At 43.0% G+C, this 12872-nt stretch overlaps 1 protein-coding gene across 6 annotated transcripts in view; it reads left to right on the top strand.

Annotated features, from left to right (window-relative positions):
* LOC116957170 (roundabout homolog 2-like) overlaps nt 1-12872 on the top strand; it is a 280412-nt gene that overhangs the window by 58295 nt on the left and 209245 nt on the right. The gene's annotated exons all lie outside the window — the stretch shown is intronic.

Below are 12872 nucleotides of genomic sequence, written 5' to 3'. Positions count from 1 at the left end.
GGAGGGTTACGACACATTTATAAATAAACGCGATCTAACCCAAAAACCTTTATTATGAATGTTTCCACTCAATGCAGAGCCAAAATAAATCCTTTAAATCATTGGCTTCTTTCAGTGACTATTAATGCACCTTTCAAGTAATGCACACTTCATTGCAAAACCATATTTTACTTAACCATGCATTGTTTTGTTTACATTCTGAAAATGTTCCAAGCGCCGGAGAAAATAGGAAGCTGCGTGTGTGTGTTTTTTTTCATCCCGGTAACGATTGCGTGATATCAAAGGTAGACTTTCACATCCGTCAGAGTCATTGCCAAGTAGTTTTTTTTCAGTACGCTGCACGTTGTTTTAAACGTTCATCCTTACACTCGAATGCCTTGTTTTCACGTGTTTATTGTGCTATAATAATGTATAATTCATTCCATACCCAATGTGTTGTCATGCGCAGAGCGGCATGTGGATACGCGGAGTTGAGATGTTAACTACCCCCACCCGGTCAACAGGAGGTCGTGGGTTCGATCCCGACCCTGACGCCTGTATATTTCGAGTTTGCACGTCTTTCCCCACTGCGGTCGCGTGGATTTTTATCCGAGTCTTTCAGGTTTTCCCTACGCATTCAGAAACGCGCGTTTAGGGTATTTGGCTGCTATAAATGTCCACACGATGACGAGCCACTTCGTTGAGCTATCATTTGTGGTCAGGTCACTTCTGACAAAGAGCTACACAGCTCCCGTAGGCCTTTCCTGTTGTAAAGAAATAAATAAAAACCATGAGGCCCTGCAAAGCATGCTTACGTTTACCGCATACAGTAATAATAATACGAATTGTTATCGTTAATAATTCCAACGCGTAACGCACACAGAATTCGCTCACTCTCGTAGACGGTGAACGAATCAGCGGCGCGAGCAACCACGGACAAGTTGGAAGGCGGCCAAGCGATGAGCAGCGCTTTCACCCTCGACAGCGACTAATTTATTACAGGACGCATCATCTGAACGCGATGCGTTGACCCAAAGTGCGTTAAATGTTATTTCTGCAATCCCCTTACGTAGCTGTGCTGTGTCGTTGAACCGTTTTAACGCTGTTATCAAAATTGAATCTGTATATGACACCTTGCGCGATTTTGAAATTCACGCCTGGTTTGTTTGACTCCCCGATACGCACCGGCGATGAATTCTATACGGAGATATCATCTCGCATAGCGCCGTGGCAAATGTCCACGCATGGGAAGAAAAAAAACTGAAGCACAATTCACGATCACAGGCCATGAAACTATTTGTTTTTCACTGACTTGGCGCTTTCAAATATTTCCTTGAAAGCGAATCGTTCGTTCAGTTGATTTTCCTCGCTATCTCAGATCCATGCGCACGTTCCAAAAAAGCATTTAGGGAATTTGGTGGTGGTGGTGGGGGGGTTTATATGTCGGTGGTGTTTTTTATGAACGTGTATATTTAGAAGCGTGTGCTGAAAATGCACAGGGAGATTAAATAAATAACGGAGTAACATTTAAGGGGAAAAGCAAACCGCTGTTGTTATCGGTGTTCTGCGGGTTGCAGTGAGCGGTCATCGTGAACGTAGTTCATTCAGGGCATGGCTGTTGCTAGTTTATACAATAGTGGGTTGAAAATTTTGGTGAAATATAACAACTCGCGTTCACCTTCGCAGATTACGTGTATTATTTTTGTTTGACTCGGCACGTTTATTAAAATGAAGATGTTTCCATTCTGACATGTTTTGGAATACAATGAGCTACCCGCGGTACGTTTTTGTTTGTACATACTGTACTGCAAAATAACTTAACTGCAATCACTGGATTCACGTAGGTAAAAAATAAAACAACAAAAATCACGACGTTTCGGCCACAACACAAGTGGCCTTCATCAGGTGAAGGGACCAGACTGTCTTGAGGACAGCGCTGGAGTGAACACAGCCAAGCTCAGACCACGACCTTTAAGCTGTGTGAGAGGAAACAGAGCGCCTTGACAAAGGAATTAGCATAAAAATTAGCATTTAATTGGCGGACTTAACATGATGAACGGTCTTCTTTGGTTCTTTCGGTAAAGTCACGTAGAATGAGAATAAAATAATAAATTGATAAAATAAAATAACACAATAATATTCTCACGACGTTTCGGCCACAACACAAGCAGCCTTCACCGCTGTCCTACCAGACAGTCTCGCTCCCTTCACCTGATGAAGGCCGCTTGTGTTGTGGCCGAAACGTCGTGAGAATATTATTGTGTTATTTTATTTTATCAATTTATTATTTTATTCTCATTCTACGTGACTTTACCGAAAGAACCAAAGAAGATGAATCATTGCAGTCACGAAAGCTTTAAATGATGAACGGTGTAGAGGGGGTGAACATGTGCAGGTCGGCGAGGGGGGAGGGGAGGGGGGAGTTTACATATTGATGGTGTTAAAAGGGAATTTAAGCAGTTGCGAAAGTTTGGGATACCACTACTTGAAAAAATATACTGTACCATTGAAAATTAGTTTAATGTTTGGTTTGATTCAGAACATCTTTCCAATGGTTGCTTAATTTGTAACCATCTTCTCGGTTTAAATTGTGTCTGTGTTTGTAAATCTGAATTGCCTCGTAACATATCTCTGATAAAAACCCGTGGGTTTGCAAAGAACCTTGGTATCGGAGAAAATTATATTGTGATCACCCAAAGTGTTGTAACAGTGATCAGCTACGGCAGAAGAATTCGTTCTGCCGTGTTTCAAATCTGATTTGTGCTCACGAATTCGGTCAGAGACATGTCGTTTCATCTCCCCGATATAGCAGTCACCACAGGTGCAGATCAATTTGTAAACTCCGGGGTACTGTAAGTCAGGAATGACATCCTTCACGGAAGGGATCAGGTCACAGATTTTGTGTACTGTATTGAACCGGACCAGGATCTTGTGTTTGTTTAGAATTTTGGAGATCTTTTTAGTAACGCCTGCTATATATGGTAGTGTGATGGTTTTGATCGGAGTATCAAGTGGTTGTTTCTGTATGGAGGGAGAAACAGCTTGGCGGATGGTACGGTCAGAGTATCCATTCCTTTTTAGGATCAGATGTACATGTTTTAATTCACTGGTCAGGTGGTGTTGGTCCGAAATTCTAAACAAATACAAGATCCTGGTCCGGTTCAATACAGTACACAAAATCTGTGACCTGATCCCTTCCGTGAAGGATGTCATTCCTGACTTACAGTACCCCGGAGTTTACAAATTGATCTGCACCTGTGGTGACTGCTATATCGGGGAGACGAAACGACATGTCTCTGACCGAATTCGCGAGCACAAATCAGATTTGAAACACGGCAGAACAAATTCTTCTGCCGTGGCTGATCACTGTTACAACGCTGTGGGTGATCACGATATAATTTTCTCCGATACCAAGGTTCTTTGCAAACCCACGGGTTTTTATCAGAGATATGTTACGAGGCAATTCAGATTTACAAACACAGACACAATTTCAACCGAGAAGATGGTTTCAAATCAAGCAACCATTGGAAAGATGTTCTGAATCAAACCAAACATTAAACTAATTTTCAATGGTACAGTATATTTTTTCAAGTAGTGGTACCCCAAACTTTCGCAACTGCTTAAATTCCCTTTTCACACCATCAATATGTAAACTCCCCCCTCCCCTCCCCCCTCGCCGACCTGCACATGTTCACCCCCTCTACACCGTTCATCATGCTAAGTCCGCCAATTAAATGCTAATTTTTATGCTAATTCCTTTGTCAAGGCGCTCTGTTTCCTCTCACACAGCTTAAAGGTCGCGGTCTGAGCTTGGCTGTGTTCACTCCAGCGCTGTCCTCTAGATAGTCTGGTCCCTTCACCTGATGAAGGCCACTTGTGTTGTGGCCGAAACGTCGTGATTTTTGTTTTATTTTTTACCTACGTGACTTTACCGAATAGAACCAAAGAGTATGGATCCTTGCAGTCACGAAAGCTTTAAATCTAGAATCACTGGATTGTATTATTGGGCTGGGACACATGCGGTGTGATGTCACCACAATGGGCCAAGAGGCATATGTAATTCACTCTGTGTGGGGTTTGTTTTAATTCCTTAGTGAGTTTTGGCCAACCCTCTGATACATTTTCCTGGTTGGCCTACAGCGAATGTACGCATGTGAATGTCCCCAACAGCAATACAGCTTCAAAATAACATTTCATTACTTCTGGGCCATCTTTACGAGAGGTTTCAGTGACGTACTCCTTCACACGCAACAGACGGGCGGACAGAAGGCTGATGCATTATTAAAAAATTCAACTTTCATTTTATAAAAGCGTTAAAACAATGTTGCTGCGTCACATAAAGTGGCTCCGGCATATGCATTGTACGCAAAATTATGCTTTCATCCTGAAGGCACAAAAACGACGTACATGAAAAGCATCGCAATTATAAAATGTGCGCAGGATAGTATTGCGTTTTTGTTTGGATGCATGCAATGTTTCGTACGAGTCACTGTTCCGTGATAGAGCAAGACGTGACACTGCATTAGCAAACATATCATAACATTGAAGTCGTGGCACAAGGCTCATTAGGAGAAAAAGAGATGAGGAAAGGAAAAAGCGAGAAAAGATGAATGACTGAATGAGGAGGGCACTGGTGTGTGCGTTCCTCGGAAGTAATGACTGCAACGAACAAATGTGTCATTTTGTATGTTAATGCACCATTAGGCATTATTAAACTGTGCGTTAAACATCCATAATAACCATCTCGCTTTCCCCTTGTAATTATCTTTGCACGGGCTGCACGGCTGCGGGGCTGTGCGGCTGAGCGAGCCCGCAACGCGTTACAAATGAACGGGGATCTGCCTCACTGCCGCCATACAAAGGCTATGCCCCCCACCCCTTCCCTCACACCAGCGGGGGGGCACAGCTCAGAATAATGTGGGGGGGGGGTTTATTTGTTGCAGCTAAGCGATTAAGCAGGCCGACAAAACCTGCTGCCCGGGAATAATAAGAGCGTGGACGTTCACAATTTTTTTCAGTACGACTGAGTTAGCAGGCGCAGTGGAGACTTTAATAACGTCGTTCGGCGGGACATGTAATTACTTGCATAGATGCCTCCTCCCCGCTAAAGTGCTTCTGAAACGTTATCATTGGCGTGCAAAAGTCATGCGGGGCTCTACAAATGTGTGCCAGGGTAAGGCGCAAGGAAGCATCCCAACCGGCAGGCTCAGCTGATGCCTATTCTTTGGGTCTTTCGGGAAAAGTCACGTCGATAGGTTCAAATAAAACAACAAAAAACTACGACGTTTCGATCGCAACACAAGCGGTCGTCATCAGGAAAACCACGACCGCTTGTGTTGTGATCGAAACGTCGTAGTTTTTCGTATTTTTTTTATTTGAACATATCTGTCTACGTGACTTTGCCGAAAGACCCAGAGATAATGAATTCCTTGCAGTCACAAAAGCTTTAAGTCAAGATTCAGCTGACGCCGTTTACGTGAGCAAAGTACTATTTGTATTGCAACTTATGAGAGTAAAACAAAATTCCTTGGATATCTTGACGTATTATATTGCTCATATCAGAAAATTTAGGTGCTGTTGCTGTAATCCGAGCTCTCAACCCCTCTTGTTCTCCCACGCAAGAGCAAAATATGGGTCGTCACGTCTTCACTAGGACAATCACACTATTATGACTGAGGCTCCCAATCACTCATGCTTGCACAGAGACCACATCATAAATATTTTTTCAAAAAAAATCATCGATCGTACGCTTACTTCAGTTCCATCTACATCTGAGAGATTAACACCATGATGCATACAGATAACGCTTTGTAGGTATGAAGCAAAGCGCTCACCTTCATCGCACCACCGATGAGCACGGTTTGGCCACGGACGGTGCGAAATAAGTTCAACATACGTGCATACATGCTGTGAATTAGCTCTGTGTTTTTTTGCGGGGGGGGGGGGGGGTAAAAACACGACTACTACCCTTTTGAAGGGGCATCGCAGGCACTTCTTCTGCGGTGTTCCTCCCTGAGTAATTTGCCAGCGTGGCTTAAGGCCCCGGTTGTCTGTGGGGCATTCTGATTTTTTTTAAAAAATATATATACATTTGTTCCCGTCGTTCTTTGATGCAGGCAACACACATCTTGAATATAATTGGCACGAAAATAAAAAAAAAATATGAAGGCTTTTTATATTCATGAAAACAATATCAATTGGACCGTTAGTGTGTATAACGGCGTGTCTTTTTGGCTGCCTGGAGCAGATTCTTCTCAGCGGAATATTTCACGGGCAGGGGGGGGGGGACCTTCTTCTTGTTATCTTTCGGTTATTGATCGCATGTTTTCACAGTCGGGAACGAGGCTACCGTGTGACCACAAATGTTGATGTTCTGAATTTGGGCCCCTGGCACACGCGATTACATTTCGCAGCTTCTGCTGCGGCAGCGCTGCCGGCATTGGCTCACGACACACGGACGATGAGTGACGACCCCCCCCCCCCTCCACCACCTCCCCCACTTTTTTTAATTGCTCGCAAAACAACGCATTTAGAACGTTCGAGCCTTCGGCTTCGTTATGGACGCGGGCGCAAGGACATGTTTGCGGTAACGGTCTGATTAATTGTGGCAGCCCATGTGACCAGACGCTCGGGTTTAAAATCTGCTCAATCTGCTAGCGTCGGTCGTGCAACAGACTGTCTCGTTTCCAAGAGAGAATTGCAGTTTGCCAAAATATCGTCTTTGCCAAATTATTCACTTATACGAGCACAATATTGACATCGTAAGCAATGCAAACTCACAAAAAGGTTAGTTATCGTTGTTGTTGTTCAGGCTTTGTCAAGCACCCAGAATGCATTGCTTGTGTAGTGGGTGCGCATTTGTGATGAGCTGCAAATTTCACCGCAGAAATTCCAAGGTTGCTCTGCTAGCACCACGCCATTTTTCTCAGCTTGAGAAATGCGTTATTATTTTCAACAGGATTTCTTTCCACGGGGAAAACATGGCACAGAGTGCATTGCCAAGAACTGTATTCATTTTGTGAACTCAACAAATCTGTGAGTTTGTCATGACCACAATTCATTCTCTACGGCTGAGACACATCTTGGCACACTCACTGTGACTGCTCAGTGAATTCAAAGCCCCCTTCACTGTGCCCCAAGTTCAGTGAGCATTGGCTGGTAACTATGCAGCTCAGTGGAATGATATTTGTGTTGGCAAGAAATGCTAAATTAATGGTTTTGAAAACCAGATGACAGCAAAAAGGATGTGATGGTGTCATCGTGAGTATTAGCTACCGTGACCCAATCTCAAGTTAAATCAGGCCAAGCGGTTTTTTTTATATTCACTTTGGCTTATTTGATTCCTTTATTTCTCGTAATAATTATTATAAATGTACAAACCTTTGTCATACTACTACTGGATGAAGTCCTCCCTGAGCGGTCATCATCTCTCACGGCATCGTGATGCAACGATGCATCTGGCTGCCACACTCCAGCTGATTCCATCACCCCATCTCCGCAGTAGACGTGTTCTCTCCAAAGGCTGCCACTGCTGCTAGTCTTGGCCACCGGTCTTCATCCCTTCCAGCAACGTGCCTCTGCCTCAGCCAACTTACATTTCTTAATATGTCCGTATCTTAACTTGTGTTCCCTGGTCCACGTGTTCCTCTATCTTGAAGTGTAATTATACGCGGGGATGTCTTCATGCTTCTTTTTGCACGTTTCATCTCTTGAGACATTTCTTTGTGTCACGTAATGTGCATACAAATCATCAATAACGTTTCCTTACCCCGCAGTATTGAATCCTTGTATCGTGAGCATAAGAAGGGATTTTAACCACTGCCGCGTCACATGCCTGATAGACAGGACTCAACATGATGTTGTACTTATTTTGGCATTCCCTGCTTTTAAAGACAACAGTCATTCATCCACAGTCAAAAAAATACCACAATAAGATTTATGCTGAGTGTCAGACCCTGCTATTGTACGGAGCTTCAGAAAATGAAATGCTTGTCTCTGTGAAAATGTGTTCAGAGAGCAATTACAATATAATTGGTAAAAAATGTAAAACTACATCATTAGACCTCCTTTGCCAGTACCAAAATGGAATAATTGGGTTTTTCCCCTTTTTTTCTGGCAACAAAACTGAAACCTTTTTACAAGGATTCATGTTTGCATTAACCACAATACCTGCAGTCAAAAGAAATCCGTCCCTTGATGTGGACCAATCAGTTTAAAGGACAATGCATATATTATCATAGTATGTTTTTTGTTTGCATTTTGACTGCAGGTATTGTGGTTAATGCAAACATGAATACTTGTAAAAAGGTTTAAGTTTTGTTTGCCAGAAAAAAGGGGAAAAACCCTATTATTACATTTTGGTACTGGCAAAGGAGGTCTAATGATGTAGATGCTCACCCCGAGCCCTCATTACTTTGATAGTGCATTGTCTTTGAGCTGTACGCCTTCTGGCGTCATGTGGTCGAGCACCAATTGGGTCGAGGCTCAAAAGAAAGCCGTCCCTTGGTGTGGACCAATCAGTTTAAAGGACAATGCATATATTATCATAGTATGTTTTTTGTTTGCATTGTGACTGCAGGTATTGTGGTTAATGCAAACATGAATCCTTGTAAAAAGGTTTCAGTTTTGTTGCCAGAAAAAAGGGGAAAACCCCTATTATTAAAATGTAAACCTACAATTTATATTACAAAAGTGTACATCTGAGATCCATAATGTCAGCATTATCAGCTGCATTATCATTGTTTAGTGCTGTTGCCTGCTCACTGGCGAGCTTACGTGCGATTTGCGCATTGCAAACCAGTGCTGCTTGGATCCAGGGTTCAAACGTACCTCTCCTATCCTCTTTGGTTGTTTCGGTAAAGTCACGCAGAATGAGAATAAAATAATAAATTGATAAAATAAAATAACACAATAAAATTCTCACGACGTTTCGGCCACAACACAAGCGGCCTTCATCAGGTGAAGGGACGAGACTGTCTGGAGGACAGCGCTGGAGCGAACACAGCCAAGCTCAGACCGCGACCTTTAAGCCTCAACTTTAGCACCACGGATAGCTACGAGCCCCGTTCAGACGGACGAGTTCATCCATGGTCGGAACGGAGGAGGGGGAGAGAGACAGCTGCGAGGCGCTGTTATACTCCATGTTGTAAACCATACCATTAACCGTGGTGTGAGAGGTATTAAGAGTCAATGCCAGCGAAAGAGCTGCGGTCTGAAGGTCATCGTAAAATACAATTAATTAAGAATGGAAATGGTTTAAAACATCTTTCCAATGGTTACTAAACCAGAATCCATCTTCTCGGTTGAAATTGTCTCTGTGCTTGTATATGTGAATGGCCTCATGAACGAATCTCTCATGGTAGCCGGTTGGTTTGCAAAGAACCTCCGTCTTGGACAAGTCAATGTCATGTGAGCCCACTGAATTATAACAGTGATCTGCCACGGCAGAGGAGTTCGTTCTACCGTGTTTCAAGTCTGCTTTATGTTCTACCGTGTTTCAAGTCTGCTTTACGGCTACATTGAGAGATTCGTTCATGAGGCCATTCACATATACAAGCACAGAGAGAATTTCAACCGAGAAGATGGATTCTGGCTTAGTAACCATTGGAAAGATGTGTTAAACCATTTCCGTTCTTAATTAATTGTATTTTACGATGACCTTCAGACCGCAGCTCTTTCGCTGGCATTGACTCTTAATACCTCTCACACCACGGTTAATGGTATGGTTTACAACATGGAGTATAACAGCGCCTCGCAGCTGTCTCTCTCCCCCTCCTCCGTTCCGACCATGGATGAGCTCGTCCGTCTGAACGGGGCTCGTAGCTATCCGTGGTGCTAAAGTTGAGGCTTAAAGGTCGCGGTCTGAGCTTGGCTGTGTTCGCTCCAGCGCTGTCCTCCAGACAGTCTCGTCCCTTCACCTGATGAAGGCCGCTTGTGTTGTGGCCGAAACGTCGTGAGAATTTTATTGTGTTATTTTATTTTATCAATTTATTATTTTATTCTCATTCTACGTGACTTTACCGAAAGAACCAAAGAAGATGAATCCTTGCAGTCACGAAAGCTTTAAATCGAAATGTACCTCTCCTACCTAAGATTAATATATATGTTCCTGCGTATTGTCAGAATAGTCACCAATGATGGCACAAAACCAAATCATGTAAATTTGGTTGAATTAACAACGTACCCTGGTAAGTTGGCTCAGTAGTAGAGCGAACGCCTCACAATCGGATGGTTGTGAGTTCAAATCCTGTTTGGTGAGCTGACTCGCCCATCGTCTCTCTCGAGTCAATAAAATAAGTTCCACTTTGTACGCAAGTCAACAATGAATAATGTCCTATGGATAGACTCACCCCCACCATAGGAACATGAAATTTGCACCACTGGTGCAGGGCTCTAGACGGGAGATAAGCACTGCCTCAATGGTCATTTGAGCAAGAAATAACTTTTAATCTGAATGTTAAAACTAATCATATAGATTAAGGTTCATAGTTGTTTTACCTCTATGAATATTAATAAACTATTGACAACTTGGTAGACACCACATTGCTACAGCATTGACCATGGAAAATCATTGTGAAGGAGGTAGACTGGATTAAATTGAAACAATTATTTTGGAAAATAAGACGCTGAAAATCCAGTGAAAACATGTTAGACCTTTAATGTGTGGGTTTAGAGGTTCCCAGATCATCCTTGCATCGCAGAGATGGAGTGAATTGACCAATACGTAAATATTAGTGAATTTTTCGCTGGTTCTAAATCCAGATTTTTAGGATTAACATAGCATGGATACTCCCATATATGAAATTCAAATTATACTCTTTTCAGTACAGTGCTCTTTTACTTCAGTATACCATTTCTATTACCTAACCATTCCAAAACAATTGTTCTTCTTTTGCGTACATGTGATGTCTCATCTTTTGTCTCATTCCAAAAAACTATTTTTGTACGCAATGGCCGTAGCTAAAATTAACAACAACAACAACAAAACAATTCACGAAACGCAAAGCACCAGGTAAACGTGTATTGATCCTTTTTTTGTTTGTTTTGTAAACAGCGATACATTAGTATTATTATTATTGACGAGCATAATTATTTTTTGGAACATATATCGGCGCGCTTCCGGAGAACTCCCGAGTCCATCTCGCCCGCTCGCTGCGCGCCCCGACCAGGGGAACGCCCTTGGAGAGCGCGTGGCCACTTCCATCGTCCGACGCTCTTTTGCATTGTTCGCAAGTGCATCCATCATTGTCGTTAGTAAGTGGGGGCGGCGTTTGTGCTCCGTTGCGGTTCGCCGCCCCCTCCTCCTCCTCCTCGTGCTCTCAGCGAAGATAACGAACGCTCGCGGTCCCTGCACCCTTAACCCACACTTGCCCCTGTGTGTGGACATTACGATGAAGAGATGTGGGGGTTGGTCGTGGAGGGGGTGGGGTGGGGGGGGCTTTGTTGTGGGTAGCAGTTCCGCGCCATACGGTCGTACAAAAATAAATATTATATATTATAAACCAACCAAAGCAATAAATAGGCGCAGCAATACACGATGCAAGTTTTGTTGAGTCTTTTCAAAGGTTTCACAGCAAATACTGTTTCGCCATTATCATTAACGAACGCTGAATTTTGACGTGAGATGAATAGGCACTTGGTAATTTCGACGGCAACGGAGTGACAGCGTGTGACATAGAACCTCACACTTTTGTATCACAACATTTACTACAAGCGTCATATGAGCCTTTTCAGTTTTGACAGGGCAGGTGAATTCGATATGTAGCAGAGCCCATTGCATCGCCGTGCCCAACGCATCTACAGCGTTCCTTGCAATTATGTTATCGTTTAATCAACCAATATAAACTATGAAATTAAAAAAAAATTATATTAGCAGGTAAGGCCCACTGAGCTATATAGATGTTTTTCAGACGCGACCTAGCCACAAATGATAGCTCAACGAAGTGGCTTATCACGTGGAAATGTATAGCAGCCCAATACTTTAAACGCGTGATGTTGATTCCCAGAGAAAAATCTACGCGGCCATGGGGAGAAAGACACGCAAACTCCAAACATACAAGCGTCAGGGTCGGAATGGAACCCACAACATCCTGTATACCGAGCGAGATAGTTAACATCTCATCACCATATCTATGCTGTCCAGTAGTCAAGCTAACATTACTAGCAAAACTAAACAGTGGACTTCACGCAAACTGGCCAAGTGATGGGCATGCTGGCCAATTATCTATAGAGCCACTTAATTTTTTAAAATAATTATAATAACATTTACAAAAAATATATAACGTGGCGCGAAGGGATTGTTATGATTGGAGGCAAGTCATTGCCTTCGCATTATAAATGTTGTTGTTATGGAGGCACCCTTTTGTGCTGTAATCTTGCAAAGTGCGACTGTTCAGTATGCGGCACTAGCGGATGATATTTTTTTAATGAGGCTGTGTTTGTGGAAGTGTCTGGCAAAAAAAAAACAGAATGACGGCACAAATATCAGAATGACGGCGAATAACCTTTTCTGCTATGCTGTGCAATGTGTCCAAAGCACTTGCTTACTCCTGCCTATTTTATAGCTTGTTTTGGGGTTTTCCCCACCCCACCCACCCATCTGGACATTTGGTTTTCCTTTGCACAGCTTTGTCATCAACAGTTGGATCTCTTACAGTCGACGTGCTTGTGTTACACAAAACATCTGGATGCTTTCACACGACTTTGGGGAGGAAAAAAAAGCTTCAAAATTACATTAAATGCACAATTAGACCCTCGCGGCTATTATCGGAGACACAAAAATTACATGCCTGCAAATTCCCAAGAAATAAAGATCATTTCACATATCATTAGGGCAGCCCACTCCCGCATCTTAACCATCCCATAAAAAAAAATCATTTTCATGTCGCTGCAAC

Source organism: Petromyzon marinus, chromosome 3, assembly GCF_048934315.1.
Source record: "Petromyzon marinus isolate PM22_M1 ecotype Great Lakes invasive population chromosome 3, UKy_Petmar_22M1.pri1.0, whole genome shotgun sequence".
Lineage (NCBI taxonomy): Eukaryota > Metazoa > Chordata > Hyperoartia > Petromyzontiformes > Petromyzontidae > Petromyzon > Petromyzon marinus.
Note: the sequence above shows the minus strand (reverse complement) of the source record. Positions and strands in the feature narration are given on the sequence as shown.